This window comes from Carassius carassius, chromosome 32, assembly GCF_963082965.1.
Source record: "Carassius carassius chromosome 32, fCarCar2.1, whole genome shotgun sequence".
In the NCBI taxonomy this organism is placed as follows: Eukaryota; Metazoa; Chordata; class Actinopteri; order Cypriniformes; family Cyprinidae; genus Carassius; species Carassius carassius.
The window spans coordinates 16495183-16510256 of record NC_081786.1 but is presented as its reverse complement, the minus strand read 5'-3'; the positions used below and the strand labels follow the sequence as shown (position 1 = coordinate 16510256).

Genomic DNA, 15074 nt, shown 5'->3' with positions numbered 1-15074 from the left:
TCTAGAATTTCTAGAAAGATTGGCATACTTATCTGTTATGACAGGCGTATCTTCTATTTAATAATCATAAATGTCACAAAATGATGGTTGTACAGTATTTGGTTCGTCTGATAACCTGAACATTAAAGTCAATGATATGTTTTTGTAAATCCTTCTTCATGGCTTCCCATCTTCATTAGCATTCTGTCAGAAGCTTTTCTTGTTAACTCAATACAGTTGACACCATTGAAATCAAGGGAATATTTTAGTGGAAGGAGATTAAACCCCATCAGACAGATCTGGTTTAGGTCGGGACATGACTGGAATAGTGTACACCAGCGATTGTGTAAGTGTGGGTCATAATTGGCAAAGCATGTTCATTACAGCGCTGATTTTGGCACACTATAACGAACCATTGCTGTGATAATGAACTATCATCAAATATTTTTGTTTTAATAATGGAACGGGCTGAGTTTTCCTTTTCTTTCTTTTTCTTTTCTATGGCAACCTCTCTAGATCTTGAAATAATAAAATGTCCTGCGGTAAAATGCCTGTATATGGAAAATGATTTTTTCCCCCCTGTAAGATGCCACAATCTGCAAGAAGAAACATTGACATTTTATAATTTTTCTTTTAAAGTGCTGTTTTAATAAATGACATAACTTGAAATGTGGCCTGCCTTAGTCAAGTAAAAGTCGAATGCTTATCCGAAAAGAAACAGCTCTGTTGTTTTTGGGAGGCAAACTTTAGAGACTAAAGACTGAAGTAAGATGTTGTTTCAACTATGTCTTATGCAAAACAAGAAACTGTATATAATTTATAAGAAAAAAATAATTCAAATTAATGTGTATTGCTAAATGTTTAATTTGATGTTTTATTCTATTAATTTATTTTACACATACCGTAAGTATGTACAGTACATATGTTAGGAATGATTGCTGATTGTTAGAACACTCAGCACTGCATCTAGCTGTTCTAAATAAATGCTTCATTGATAAAACGTCATAAAGCTTCCTGGGTCTTCTTTGGCTACTAGCATAGAGATAATCAAGCCGAAATTATTTATTAAATCAAGTCATAAAAGAACAAGGACTTTCTCTGATGGTGTGTTTGACCTTTATTCTTCTCGTCTTTCCTCAGTTGTCAGGAGCAGTTGTGCTCTTTTGGAAAGAGCAGCAGAAGATCCAGCACATCCAAATCCTCTCGACTCCAGCTCAGTAGAAGACAGTGAGTGTAAATCACTGATTATTTATTTGTTCCGTTTTCTTTCAACAGTTGTTTTGCAGTTGTTTTCTTCCTTTTTGTTTCACCGTATTTTTTTCCTAAATGGAGTTTGTCACTTCAGTCACCACACTGAGCAGAGAAGAAACATTGATCTGGTTAAGTATTCCACCCAGGGCACTTCCCGAAGATGTTTTGGTCGAATGTCAGAGGGGCTTTTTGTGGTTTCCCTCATTGCGGTCTTTCTTCATCAATAGCCTTACATGATTCCAAAGACAACTTGTCTGTGTTTTTCCACTGGAATGCCTGATGACAAACAGAAAGCCCTCAAGATATTCCTTCTCTTGTCCAAACAGACATTATTTAATTTTATTAGAAAAGTTTAGCATTTTTGGACCTACTTTAGAGGAACAGGGAGCAAAAAAAAACAGTTTAATTATATTCTCTTGAGGTCTTTCCAGTGTGATCCTACCACTGAACCCAATTTCTTCCTGAATCTGTTTACAAACAGGGTTTTCTTTTCTTTCCAATTTTAATTATTGACAGATAATATTTGAAAGGGCAATTTTAGGGAAATCATTGTATATGTATATATTATTACTACTTTATTTTCAGCAAGGAAGCAATAAATTGATCTGAAGTGACAGTATAATGTTAAATTATAATAAATGCTATTAGTTTGGACTTTGTATTCATCAAAGAATCCTAAAAAATCCTAAAAGTCAGTTTCCACAAAAATATTAAGCAGAACAACTGCTTTCATCATGATAATAATAATGAAAAAAATTACTAAATCAGCTCCAAATCAGCATGTTAGAAGGATTTTTGAACGATTTCCTGTGTAATTGTGAAATAGACTATAACATGAAGTGCATTAAACATTAAATTACTTCAAGGTTTCTAAAACTTGTTTTGTAAAAGGAACAGCTGGGAGTTTATGAGTTTAATGAAAAGCTAATAATTAATGTTAAATTAAAACAAATAAAGGTAAAAATGAATCAAAATAAAATGTATTATTTTATTTGTTAATGTGCATGTCATGTGACCATAAACAATGGCGGGAAGCCAGGAACACACAAGTGCGATACTTTATTATTAAAAATATTTATTTAAAAATCTCAGGGGTACTTCAAATAAAAATATGTTTGGTAAAAGAGGATCAGATGACAAAAAAGGTGGTGAATTTGTGAATTATTGCTGATGTGTTGCTGATAAATATTCTCTATTTTGATTAGTACGTCTATAAAAAGCTGGTCCTGACTTTAAAGATTAAGTCATTATTTTGCCATTGCGTTTTGAGTCTCTTTAACCTCCTAATATAGTGTTACTTTATCCTTCCGCAGTTTCCTTCTGTGATTTTGAATCTCCATGTTCATGGACGTTATCCAATCAGAGTGCTGGAGGGGACTGGAATGTCACATCACCACAGCAACACAGATCCAATAGAAGGGATGACCAGCTAAACAAAGATTATTCCACTGGAAAATTAGAAGGTATTGATAATAATTTCATTATAAAATAGCTGGTTGATTATTTTTTCAATGTATCAGTTGTCTGTATAATCACTGGCAGTCCAGTAAGAGTTTTCTATCTTTCAACAGGTCATTTTCTGTTACTAAAGCCCACCTCAACTCATTTTGCTGCTGGCAGATGTAGTTTCCACCTGACCAGTCCTGTAGTGCTCAGCAGTGGGCCACTGTGTCGTCTTCGTCTCGCTCGCTTCCAACCGGAACCACATACAGGAAACGTATCTGCCTTTGTGAAACACACCGACCACACCAACATCAAACCAATAGCCCTTACAGTCAAAGAACAAGGAACTGGCAGGTGACAAATTTATATATATTTAATTAAGTTATTATTACTGTGACCTTATTTGCCTACCACCTTTAAACCTGTCTTAATGACTGTTTCCTGTCCATAGATGCATGTGTGAAGATTGCTTGTAGTTTATTGAACAAGTATGACAAATATTGTTTAAACCTTTTCTATTTGTAAAGCTTATTCTGATTTTACAAAATGGTCTTTAAAATACATTATCCTGAAAATGGATGCTTGTTTTCTTTACGCAGCAATATCTAAATATAATGGTAATGTAATGACAGATCTGATTGACAGATCATAAAATGGGAACATACTTTTGCAGTGCCTAATTTGAAAGTAAATAAAAAAGAGCAATGTCATATGCACTTTACTTTCACACAGAATAGTATAAAGCAGCATTCTGTACCCACAAGAAATGAATGCCAACCAAAAAACTTTTCTTATGGAGATGTAGTTGGTATTGATTTTCTTATGCTAGGCACATCACGCAGAAGATGGATGAAAGCATTTTGTTTCTAAAAGTAAGACCTGATGTTTCTTTTGGCGTAATTGGTTCTGACAGATAGTTAGGAATAGATGGTGATGTAATGCAATTTGGAACGAGTCTGTATGATCATGACGTAGCTAATAAACTTTTACTTTCTGTATTTGGCTGTATGGATCTGAGCCTAATAGAGGTTACGCCATGGGGTGTGGTGTATTATACAAATCAGTCATATACTTAATAATACTATCCAACTCAGAGATCTGTGTATAGTACTGAATGCATTAGCTTTCCACTGTACTTAAGCTCCTGTACATTTAATGAAGCACTCTTACATGTAGCTGAGAGATTCATATATTGTAATATGAGTTCCACAAAGCCTCTCTCTCATAGTTATTTAGCTCAATATTCAGACACTACTAAACTTATCTTAGGTCAGTATACTCAAAGCAACTATGTGAAGAATAAAACAAAGATTAACCATAATAATTAAACTCAATAATTTTAGACACACTTGTTGAAAAGGTTTAATGTTAAGTCAATGTACATAATAATACAATTCAATATGTAATACAATATTCTAAGAACGTTTTCCTAACATCTTCATTAAGTTATTTTCAAAAAGAAATAAATAAATTCATGTTCAAAGTGTTTCCTTTTTTATGATTTTTTTTCCCGATTATTTAAATGTTCTGTAATAATGTTAGCACAATGCTGTGACCTTGAGATATGGTGAGACATGGAATCAAATATAAGCTATATTCTATATGCTTCTGAACATAGCCCTACTTTTCGCTAATTTTTGGTTGTGTAACGCCTGGTTGCCTCCACCACTGTGAGGCTTTAGAGGGCATTCCTGTGTTTTGTGTTCTTGCCTGTTGTTCTGGTCATGGAATCCATTTCCCATCATGCTGTGCTTTCATTAGTGTCTACCTGGTTCAGCTGTGTTCCATTTCCTCTTTGGTCCAGTGTTTGTGTATATTAAGCCCTGGTCTGCTATTGTCTGTGTGAGTTGTTGATAAGTGTTATCTCCTGTGTTTCTTGTGATCCTTTCTTGGTTCTGTCATGTATTTTGAATCTCTGTGGATTATCATTAAAGGGTCTTAAACTGCATTTGGACCCGCTTTCCATGTTGCCTACTTGTTCTCATTCATAAAAGAACTAGTGATGGTGAGATTAAGCTTTATGAAGCATTGAAGTTTTTCATCCAAGTGGTTCTCGTTTTGTGTTTTAATGATTTAAACTCTTTTTAATGTTTAAACTGGAAAGTGGCCAGGCTTAAAAACACATGAAAATGATCATCTTTGGCCTGTCAACTGTCCTGATCATCTTTTTAGGCTAGCATCTGCCAGAGGGTTGAGATCGCCAGGGCCCCCCACTCATCCGTGGGCCCCTATAATCGTCACCACCTTTCACCCCACTTGCGACGGCCCTTGCTACAGCCAGAGCAACTATCTGCCAGAGCTGCTTCTTCACCTGCCAACTCATCGGCCAGAGTTGCTGCTTCACCTGTCTGGTTCACAACGCCAGAGCCTCCAGCTGTTATAAAAGCCACGCCAAGGTCTTCAGCTTCCATGAATGACACACCAGAGTTTTTGTTTGTCATGGATGCCACACCAGAGTTCCAGGTCATCGTGAGTGTTTTGTTTGGAGACAACAAGGCTTTCCCTGGGTGTTTGAGGCTAGCTTCCAGTTTGGCGAATCTACCATTGACGTCAGTGGGAGCTACTTGCATTCCAAGGCCTTCAGCAGCGGAGGTTATATAGGTGGTTCATCTGTCTGTAGTGCTTCCAGTCATGGCAGTGGCTATGTTTTGTGTCTGGGCGGTACACTATACTCTTATGGTGGAGCCAGGTCCAGTTCAAGTCTCTGGTCCTAAGCCAAACACAGTTCAAGAATCCATTCCGGAACCAAGTCCAGTTCAAGTCTCTGTTCCTAAAGGCCCGTTCATACCAAGAATGATAACTATAAAGATAACTATAAAGACAACGATATTAGCGTCCACACCAGCGAACGATATTGTTTGTGTATTCTAAGCGGACGCGCGTCTGCTGCTTTAAATTCTCAAGCTCATTACAGCAGAATTGATTCTGATTGGTTGGCAATATTTTTATCGTTCACCAGAAAAATAAAATCGTTCTGAAAGTGATTCCAACTATATCGTTTCTCTGTGCCTTTATCGTTATAGTTGTAGTGTGGACTCCGCTATTCTTTAATACTGAGAATGATTTTTAGAACTATATCTTTATCGTTATCTTAATAGTTATCGTGATTGGTGTGAACGGGCCTTAAGTCAAGTCCAGTTCAAGAATCTATTCTGGAACCAAGACCAGTCCAAGAATCCATTGCAGAACCAAGTCCAGTTCAAGAATCCATTTCGGAGCTTAGTTCAGTCCAAGATTCTGTTTCCGAACCAGGTCTGGTCGCTGAAACCAATCCAGACCCAGTTCCTCTCTGGCTGCCGATCCAGCCAGACCGACCTAAGCCACCATGTGCTCCAGCAGCTCCACCCAGACCGCCATCTGTCTCATCTGCGTTACCCTCTGGTCAAACAGCTCCATCAGCTTTACTTTTGGCCTTGACTTCACCGTGGCCATCGCCTTCAGTTTAACAACTCCACCTCTGGGTTTAATCTTTTCTCTTCCCTCTGCTTTGCTGACTCCATCGTGGCCACCCCCTTCAGTTCAATTAGCTCTACCTCTGGCTCCACTCTGGTCCCTGCCCTCTGATCTGCTGATACTTCCATGGATGCTGCTTTTAGTTCTGTCAGCTTCATTTCTGATGTTGATCTGGTATTGACCCTCTCTGTGGAATCATCTGTGGCCTTCACCCTCTATTTCGCCTCTCCCTCCCGTACCTCTCCAAGGGTCCTGATCCTCCTTCCCTTCCCCTATGTCCGTCTATGTACCACTGCCCTCCTGGACTTTGACAGTGTAGGGCGTCTGGAATCTGCCTTTGAAGGGGGGCTATGTTACGCCCAGTTAACTGCACCACTGTGAGGCTTTAGAGGGCGTTCCTGTGTTTTGTGTTCTTGCCTGTTGTTCTGGTCATGGACTCCATTTCCCATCATGCTGTGCTTTCATTAGTGTCTACCTGGTTCAGATGTGTCGATATACTCTTTTTTCCTGTGTTTGTGTATTAAGCCTAATATATTAAGGTCTAATATTGTCGGTGTGAGTTGTTGATAAGTGTTACCTCCTGTGTTTCCTGTGTTCCTTTCTGGGTTCGGTCATGTATTTTGGATTTATATCTCATGTATTATCATTAAAGGATCTTAAACTGCATTTGGACCCGCTGCCTGTTTGCCTACCTCTGCTTATTCATAACAGGTTGATTCTGATCTCTGAACATTATAGAGTATATTTTGCCAGCAGATGATTTCAACCTTGTATGTCCATTATGTTTTGCATCCTTTGGGCTGATCTAAAATTATTGTTAAAAGCATTTCTTTTTGTGTTTCCCAGGCAGCAGTGGGAGGTGCTGGAGGCTGTTATTGGCCACTTAGATGAGCCTTTTCATGTGACAGTGCAATACTCTTCCTGTAGCAGCCATGAAGTTGGATTTCTGGCATTTGATTCACTTGAGTTGAAGGATTGTGCCATGGGTAACGACTAGTTAGTTATTCTCAAATATTATCTAATTCAAATGTGTTGTATGTATTACTTACATCTGTAGAGCATTTCTACTTTATCACAATGAATTTTCCTATTTTAGTATTTTACATTAAATTATTTAAATGAATGCACTAAATATTAATCTTTTATCCTTATGTGGCACAAAATATTTATGGTTTTCTACAGGTGATGATTATTTGGATTTGGGTTCGGACTGTGAGAAATACTCATCACTTCACTGTCATTCTGGAGGCTGCATTGAGAAGCGAAGAGTGTGTGATTTTCATACTGACTGTCCTCAAGGGGAAGATGAGGGCTTAATATGCAGTGAGTAAAATTAAAGATTTTTTATATTTTATAATCCATGAAGATGTGTAGTTTCTGTTTACCAGGATGTCAGTAATTGTGAGCTCAACATTCAAAATCTGTTCCCTTTTCAAAGTTTAATGCAATCGCTGTTGCGCACTTAAGACCGCTCTTTAGTCTTTAATAAAGACAGTATTTTGTTATTTTAAATGTAGAGAACAGGCTGTGTCTCACCAATCCATTAATTCAGTTTATGATAATCAAAACATTTCTTTGAAAGGTGGCCTTTAAGCTCTAAATCCGTAAGATTTGTGAGCTCATTCTTGCCAATTTGCATTTCGTTGAGAGTGTTCAATTAAAGTATGAGCAGCAGTGTGACAGGGCGATATAAGAGGGTGCCGTTGACTAACTGGCTGGCTGTGTGTCACTCTAGCTGTATTAAATCTTAAAGCCATGATCATTTTCTAATCCTTTCACTGGAGGCATTGGATTAGCAAACCTGCTCTGTCTAAGCTTTTCACTGAGGAAAGAGCTGCATAAAACGCCTGGAATGCATGAGTGTTTGCTTTCCTCTAGGAAAACTATTTGCATATTTATTGATTTATTTAATCTCCATTAACATTTATACTATACTTAGCTGATTTATAATTATTGTTTGTGTACAAAGATGGTCTATTTGGCACACAGCACTTACAATATAATTCAGTTAGATAAAAAAAAGTGAGAACAAAGACTCCATATTTACTGTTAAAATGTATTAAAGGTTTATTTGCTAAATAAATTGCATAAACATTCTGGTAATTATTATGGCATTAACAAAAGAACCCTAAAAGGTTGATTAGCTACTCGTTCAGCATTAAAAAAAGCCAGTAACAACTATGTGATTATAAATGGTTCAAATTGCAATAAACAAAACTGTATTAATAATTTACAATTTAATTTTGTTCAGTTTTTATTATTTGTTTAGCATCTTTTATATTCTAATCTAATTCATATTGTTGTACATTGCTGTCAAATCAACATTGGTAGTATGACATTTTTCTTGAGCAGCAAATCAGCATATCAGAATGATTTCTGAAGGATTACTGTATGTGACTAGAAGGACTGGAGTAGTGATGCTGAAAATTCAGCTTAGCCATCACAGGAATAAATAAGCAAACCTAGGTTTTCTTGTATTTTTGATCAAATAAATGCTGCCTTGGTGAACTTTAATTTGGTAGTGTAAATATTTTATAAATAAAATGATGCACATTTTGTATACATTATACATATTTGGCAAAAGTAAGCCAGTCTAGCCTTATCTTGAATTGTAGACCAAGAATGTTTTTTTCCCTCTGATATAGAATATGTGGAAACTACTTTTGATATTATGTGAAGGGATTCATGTGAAAAATAACTCTAACAACATCCTAATGAAGATGATCGAAGGAACTTCTACTAAGCTTGTAAATTACGTCCATGATATTATAAAGCATGTCTTTTGTATAATGAACCTGTCAGTTAGTCAAATCTGTCCTAGCTTATACCTGATATCCAGAGACCATATTAACACACGTTAGTTGGAGTCTTGTCATATCAGCTGTCATTTTAGGTAGTAATTATTTAAAGTGTAAAGCTAACTGAGGCACAATTTGCCTTATGGTGATTCATCTCTGTTAAACCCATACATTTAAAAATGCAATGAAAATGAAATTGGAATCATGTAATACTTGAATTGAATTGAACCAGCTTTGTTGATTTAGGCATCATAATGATACATTTAAGTGGACTTAATGGATAAATAGAAGGAGAGAATGTAATATTTCTCTGATGAGCTGTTCAAGCTCTGCTAATGTTTGCTGGCACAGTCAGTTGTATTTTGCAGGGAATACAGATTTATCAGACATTTCATAATTTGCTTAATGTCTTGCAGACTCCTTACCTTTGGGCTCATACTGTTCATTTGAGTTGGGCACATGTGGATGGTCAGTGGCTGATTCACAGTCATCTTGGAGACTAGTTAGTGGACTACAGCTGAATGAAGACACAGATCTACTGGGGACAACTCTGCAAAACACTCAAGGTAAATGTGAAACCATCTTCTTTCAGTCATTGTTTTGGTTACCCATCAGGGTTTCCATTCTCAAGACATCCAAATGTTAAAATGTGTTTAAAAGTAACAGTAAAAATGGTTTAATATCACAGAAGATTTCTACTTCAAATAATGATGATGATGATTACAGTAATGGCGGCTGAAATTTCATGATTACATGAATAACAAAGTTTGTAATGTTACAATGGAAAACAGATTTTCTCTCATTTGTTGTTTGATTAACATGAATGACAAACAACAGGAATATTAGACCGCTGTCACTTTAAGAGCTACCTGGATCCATATATTGTTACACATCTTCTTTCTCATCTGTTTGCTTTCACTTAATGCCTAAATTACTGTATTTATGAGGATACTTGCGAAAGACATCCATTTTAACACATACAAGTGTGTGTTGAATCGTTCAAGGCCTAGAAAGCTGGTTTTGCGCAGCTTGTCAGTGAACAAGATGCGCATTAAATATCGCATGTGATTTATTGTGCAGTCCTAAAAAAGACATCCTTTAAATGTCTCTTCGCGATTTTAACATGACAGAAATGTAATCCTTGAGAGGAGTACGTAATGATTTAAAGGCTGTAGGAGTATTATAGTGTGATGTATTTGTAGAATGATGCAAGACTAAATCTCAGATCCACAGTACAGGTGTCCAATTCCATTTTATGATTAGTGGTATTCGAACTCTCTAAACTGAAATGTACTTAAAAATAAAAAGACAAAATGTTTTTTCGTGTGTGTGTGTGAGAGAGAGAGAAATGCTACCTTTTTAAAAAGCTTGTCTGCACTTGGTTGGGAGACTTTAAAAGCCCATTTTTAAGATGGCTTCCAGCCTTGCCTACTACGGTTTTTGACTTGTAAGCAAACATATCAGAGCACTCTGACCAGAATACTGATACTTTCTCGCCTCAGGGCACTTTCTTTTTTTAAGGGTCAGAGGTCGTGGTGATGAAGGTGAGGCGTTGGTTCAAAGCCCAGCTCTCCCTTCAACTGTGTCCAATGAGGACTGTCAGGTAAGAGTTTATGTTGACAGTCAAAGTCTGTAAGATCTTTTTTTTTATGTGTTTGAAAGAAGTCTTTTATGCTCACCAAGGCTACGTTCATTTGATCTAAAATAGAGTAAAGCTAGCAATATAGTCAAACAGTTTTCTATTTTAATGTTTACTTCAGTCTTCAGAATTTATTTGAAATATAAATCTTTTGTAATATTATGTCTTTTGATCGTTTTAATGCATCCTTGCTGAAAGCAACTTATTAGTAGAAGTGTATGTATGATTGTTCACATAAAATCGTGGTTTGTCTATGCCACAGTATTTGGATTCTGAGACTTTATGGGCAGATTTCAAGTTAATTGTCCGTGAAAAATGAGGACACATCTCTACAGCTTCTCTACAAATAGCTTACACAGAGTAACAACACATGCAGCCAAAGTTTCAATTTTACACTTGATTGTCCATGAATAAGTTATTATTCTGGGACATCTGGTCTTGTAGCAGAACGCTCAACTGCTAATTTTTCTGTGTAGTTGCAGTTCTCTCTGTACCTGTGTGGGGATTTCAATGGAACAGTGCTCCTGTCAGTGGTGGAGAATGGAACGTCAGCTTCTCCACTGATTTGGGAGAGATCTGGACACTGGAAGGACGCTTGGCAAGAGATCGCTCTGCCGATTACAGTGATCTTAAAAGGGTGAGATGATTAGATGGATGGTTAAACAGAGAAAAATACTTTTATTAGTCCACAAGAGGAAATATAGGGTAAAGGGAGATCACCCCACCCCGCAAAATCATATAAAGAAACCATCCTGTCCCAGTACTGAGTTAAAAGGATCCCTTATCTGGCGAAAGGCATTGATCGTCTTGTGTGGAGGCAGTGTTTAATCACACTTTTACATCATAAAGTCGCTTTGGCAGACTGGCTTCAATAAAAGTGTGTTGTTGTTTTTTTGGACTAATGAGAAAATTCTAAATAAAACATTTACTAAGTAAATGGGAATCCCTGACAAAGAGTATCTCAAAACAGCAGTAAAGTAAAAAAAATAAATACAATTATAATACAAATTTGGAGGAGGTAAATTCTTACCCTGCTTAGAATGGAATTGTTGACCTGCACTTGAATTAGGTTATTTCATTAAATGTCTACATTTACATTAATAAATCTGATTTCATTGTTGCTCTTATTCTAAAAGAATTTGTGATTTGTTTTGAGCACAGCTTCCATCTTAAAGTGCAGGCCTTCTGGACTTCTGGATCTAAAGCTGACATTGCACTGGATGACATTTCATTGAGCGCAGCATGTTTTGACACAGGTAACCTTTCTGCCTCAAACATAAGTTTGCACTCAAACACTCAACACTCGGGCAGAATAATGGTTCATTTGTTCATCCCTGGTGTAAAAGTTTATTGACCACACCACAGACTCGCGATTGCATCCAAGCAATCAGTGATAGGGCGTTTTCAAAAATTTTCAGTATTTAGTAAGTCAGACAGAAAATTTTAGATGTGATGCACACACATGATGTCTAACCGCTGTCTCCATTTAGCAGAGGGAGATGGTTCTCATCACGCAGTTGATATAGATTCTGCTTGATTAGTTTTGAAGGAAAAGAGAGTGATAAATGGACCTCCTACAGTATCTCACAATCTGCAAATGTCGTAAAAATGCCAACAATAGTCTTTCTGCTTTTCTAACAAGCATTTACAGATCTTCAGAATCCAGTTTCTTACCATGAACGGTTGACCGCAAAAGTTAACAAGCCCTTTGATTGACATTCAAGACTTGTGAAAATAAAGATTTAGTATACTCGTTAACTTTGTTTTCCAGAATCTGTGATTTTGAGAAATTCCTAAACCATTTGTTCACAAAATATCGTCTTTAGCTTTCCGTTTATTCCTCTTGCTGTCATATTATCTTTGACACGGTCTGTGGTCTCTTAACACCTTTAAATCATATCCAATAAAAGCTAGTATTTAAACTCTGTTGAACGAATCAGTTTAGACCCATAATGGTCTAGGCTGGTTTATCCTGGCTTGTGCTGGTTCAGTGGCTTTCTAAATGGTAAACTAGCAAGAATCAACTGTATCAACATCATTGTCCTAGTGGAGATGGTTGACTAAGGAAGTCATGCTGAATACGCTGGTTAAGATGTTTTTTAGTCAAACCAGCATTTAATACAATTCTGATCTAGGCAACCAAAAGTAAAAATGGCAATTTCAAAAAAATAAAACTACACAGGGGTTGAAAGTGTCATACTTTCATTTGTGTTCCTTGTTTTCTTTCCATATCTGGTTTATAAGAACTAAATGAACTGCTTCTTGGACAAGGACTACTGCATGATTTAGACTCCTTCAGTCCTCTCCCAGAACCCTTAGCGTCAGGTATGCGTCCTTTCCTGTGCATTACACAAATACACTACTGTTCAAAAGATAGTAAGCTTGTAAAAAATGTCTTGTATGTTCACCAAATTTATTTGATCAGAAATACAACTTACACAGTAACACTGTGAAATATTATTACGATTTTAAATAACTGTTTTCTATTTTTATATATTTTAAAATGCAATTTTTTTCCTGTGATGGCAAAACCAAAAGCTGTAAAACAAAACCAAGGTCTTTTATTTTCAGAGGCTTCCCTAATGACATGGTGGTTTACCTCCTGTGGAGCAAGTGGACCTCTAGGCCCAACTCAAGCCCAGTGTGACAGTGCCTACCGCAACAGCAATGTCAGTGTGGTGGTGGGGAAGGAGGGCCATCTCAGAGGTGTTCAAATGTGGAGGGTTCCAGCTACCAATATGTACAAGTAAGTTCAGAAGCTTAAAATCATTCTGGTTTAGAGTTGTTCTTAGATTCAAAACGGGTACTATACAGGTACCTCATTGATTTGGTGGAGAAGTTGTTTGATACAGCCAACAAGGAATCTGTTGTCCAAATACCATGTAAAAGAGGATTTTGCATAATTGGTACCCTTTAAGCTAGTTAATAAGTCAGGCTTAACCAGATTTCATCCTGTGATCACCCTATGTTTGCAACCAACATCCAAAATTAATACAATTTAAATACGTTTCTGTGAAATGTTTGGTGCACCTTTACACTGGTTTCATGTCAGTGAAACTACATCGCCACTGCAGCTACAGAAAGTATACACACTGGAAACATTTGTACAGCATCACTGCAACAGCTCCACAGATACATATTTCTTAGAAAGACAACTATATATTTGTTTTAACAAGTTGGTTATTTATTAGGGTGACCATAATGAAGATGGTTACAAGCATTTCAGTCAAATGTAATTTATGCAGTATTTCAAACCTTTATAAGATATGCTCCCTTTAGACAGAGTGCATGTGATCGGCAAATCGAAAGTGAAAGTGAACAGCGAGCACTCATTCATAAGAGATTTAAATACTCTGCATATTGATAGCCTGCATGAGCAGGCAGCAATAGTCAGAGATTCAGCAGGAGGGGGATTAAGAAAACAGTCCCACGCAGGGCTTTAATTTTAAAATGCACACAATGATTGGTGACTGTAGAAAGCAAAAGCTGAATCCCGGACATTTTGGGTGATTTAGAAATCCTGGCTGGATGCATTTATTCTTTTTAGGTCCAAATAGAGGATAGTCTTGAAAGTTTGTTAACATGGGGATTCACATATAAACACGGGGTCACATGTAAATAGAAAACCGCAAGGACAATCAAGAATCAATCAAGTTTCAGCCATACTTTGATATAGAACATGCTGTTTATAATGTTTTTTTTTTTTTATCATACTTTAACCCAAATGAAATAATTAATAACATGTTTAAAATGGTAAGTCTTCTATACATATTTTTGATTCTTCATTTTTCTTTTCTGACATACTCCAAATCTTAATAAAACACACTAGACATGCTTATTCTGAACTCCTGCTTGATACTCATGTGTTGCTCCTGCTGCCGGTATGAATACACAATTTTTTTAAAGGGATAGTTCACCCAGAAATGAAAATTCTGTAATTAATTACTCACCCTCATGTCGTTCCAAACTTGTAAGACCTTTGTTCATCTTCGGAACACAAATTAAGAAATTTTTTTATGCATTCCAGTAGCTCTCTGATCCTCTCATAGATAGCAAGGATCCTTACATGATCAAGGCTCAGAAACGTAGCAAGGAGATCATTAAAATAATCCAATGTGACATCAGTGGTTCACCCGTAATTTTACAAAGCTACGAGAATAGTTTTGTGTGCAAAGAAAACAAAAATAATGACTTTATTCAACAATTTGTCTCCTCCGTGTCATCCTATAGTGCTATCTTGGAGAGTATCACATACGTGAACAACGTATGTACGTGGATATGTTATTTACGTTCAGATCAAAGCATAAACAATGTAAACAGCGTATCCGCTCAGACAGAAAAGCATAGATTGTTTACGAATGTGATACTCTCCAAAATGGCGCAGGAAGGAGATGAATTGTTGAATAAAGTTGTTATTTTTGTTTTCTTTGTGCACAAAGCTTTGTAAAATTACAGTTGAACCACTGATGTCACATTGTTTATTTTAACAATCTTTCTACGTTTCTGCGCCT

The 15074-nt window shown here is 36.6% G+C and overlaps 1 pseudogene; it reads left to right on the top strand.

The window, feature by feature from the left end:
• Positions 1 to 15074, top strand: part of LOC132113385 (tyrosine-protein kinase receptor-like) — a 49025-nt pseudogene that overhangs the window by 13998 nt on the left and 19953 nt on the right.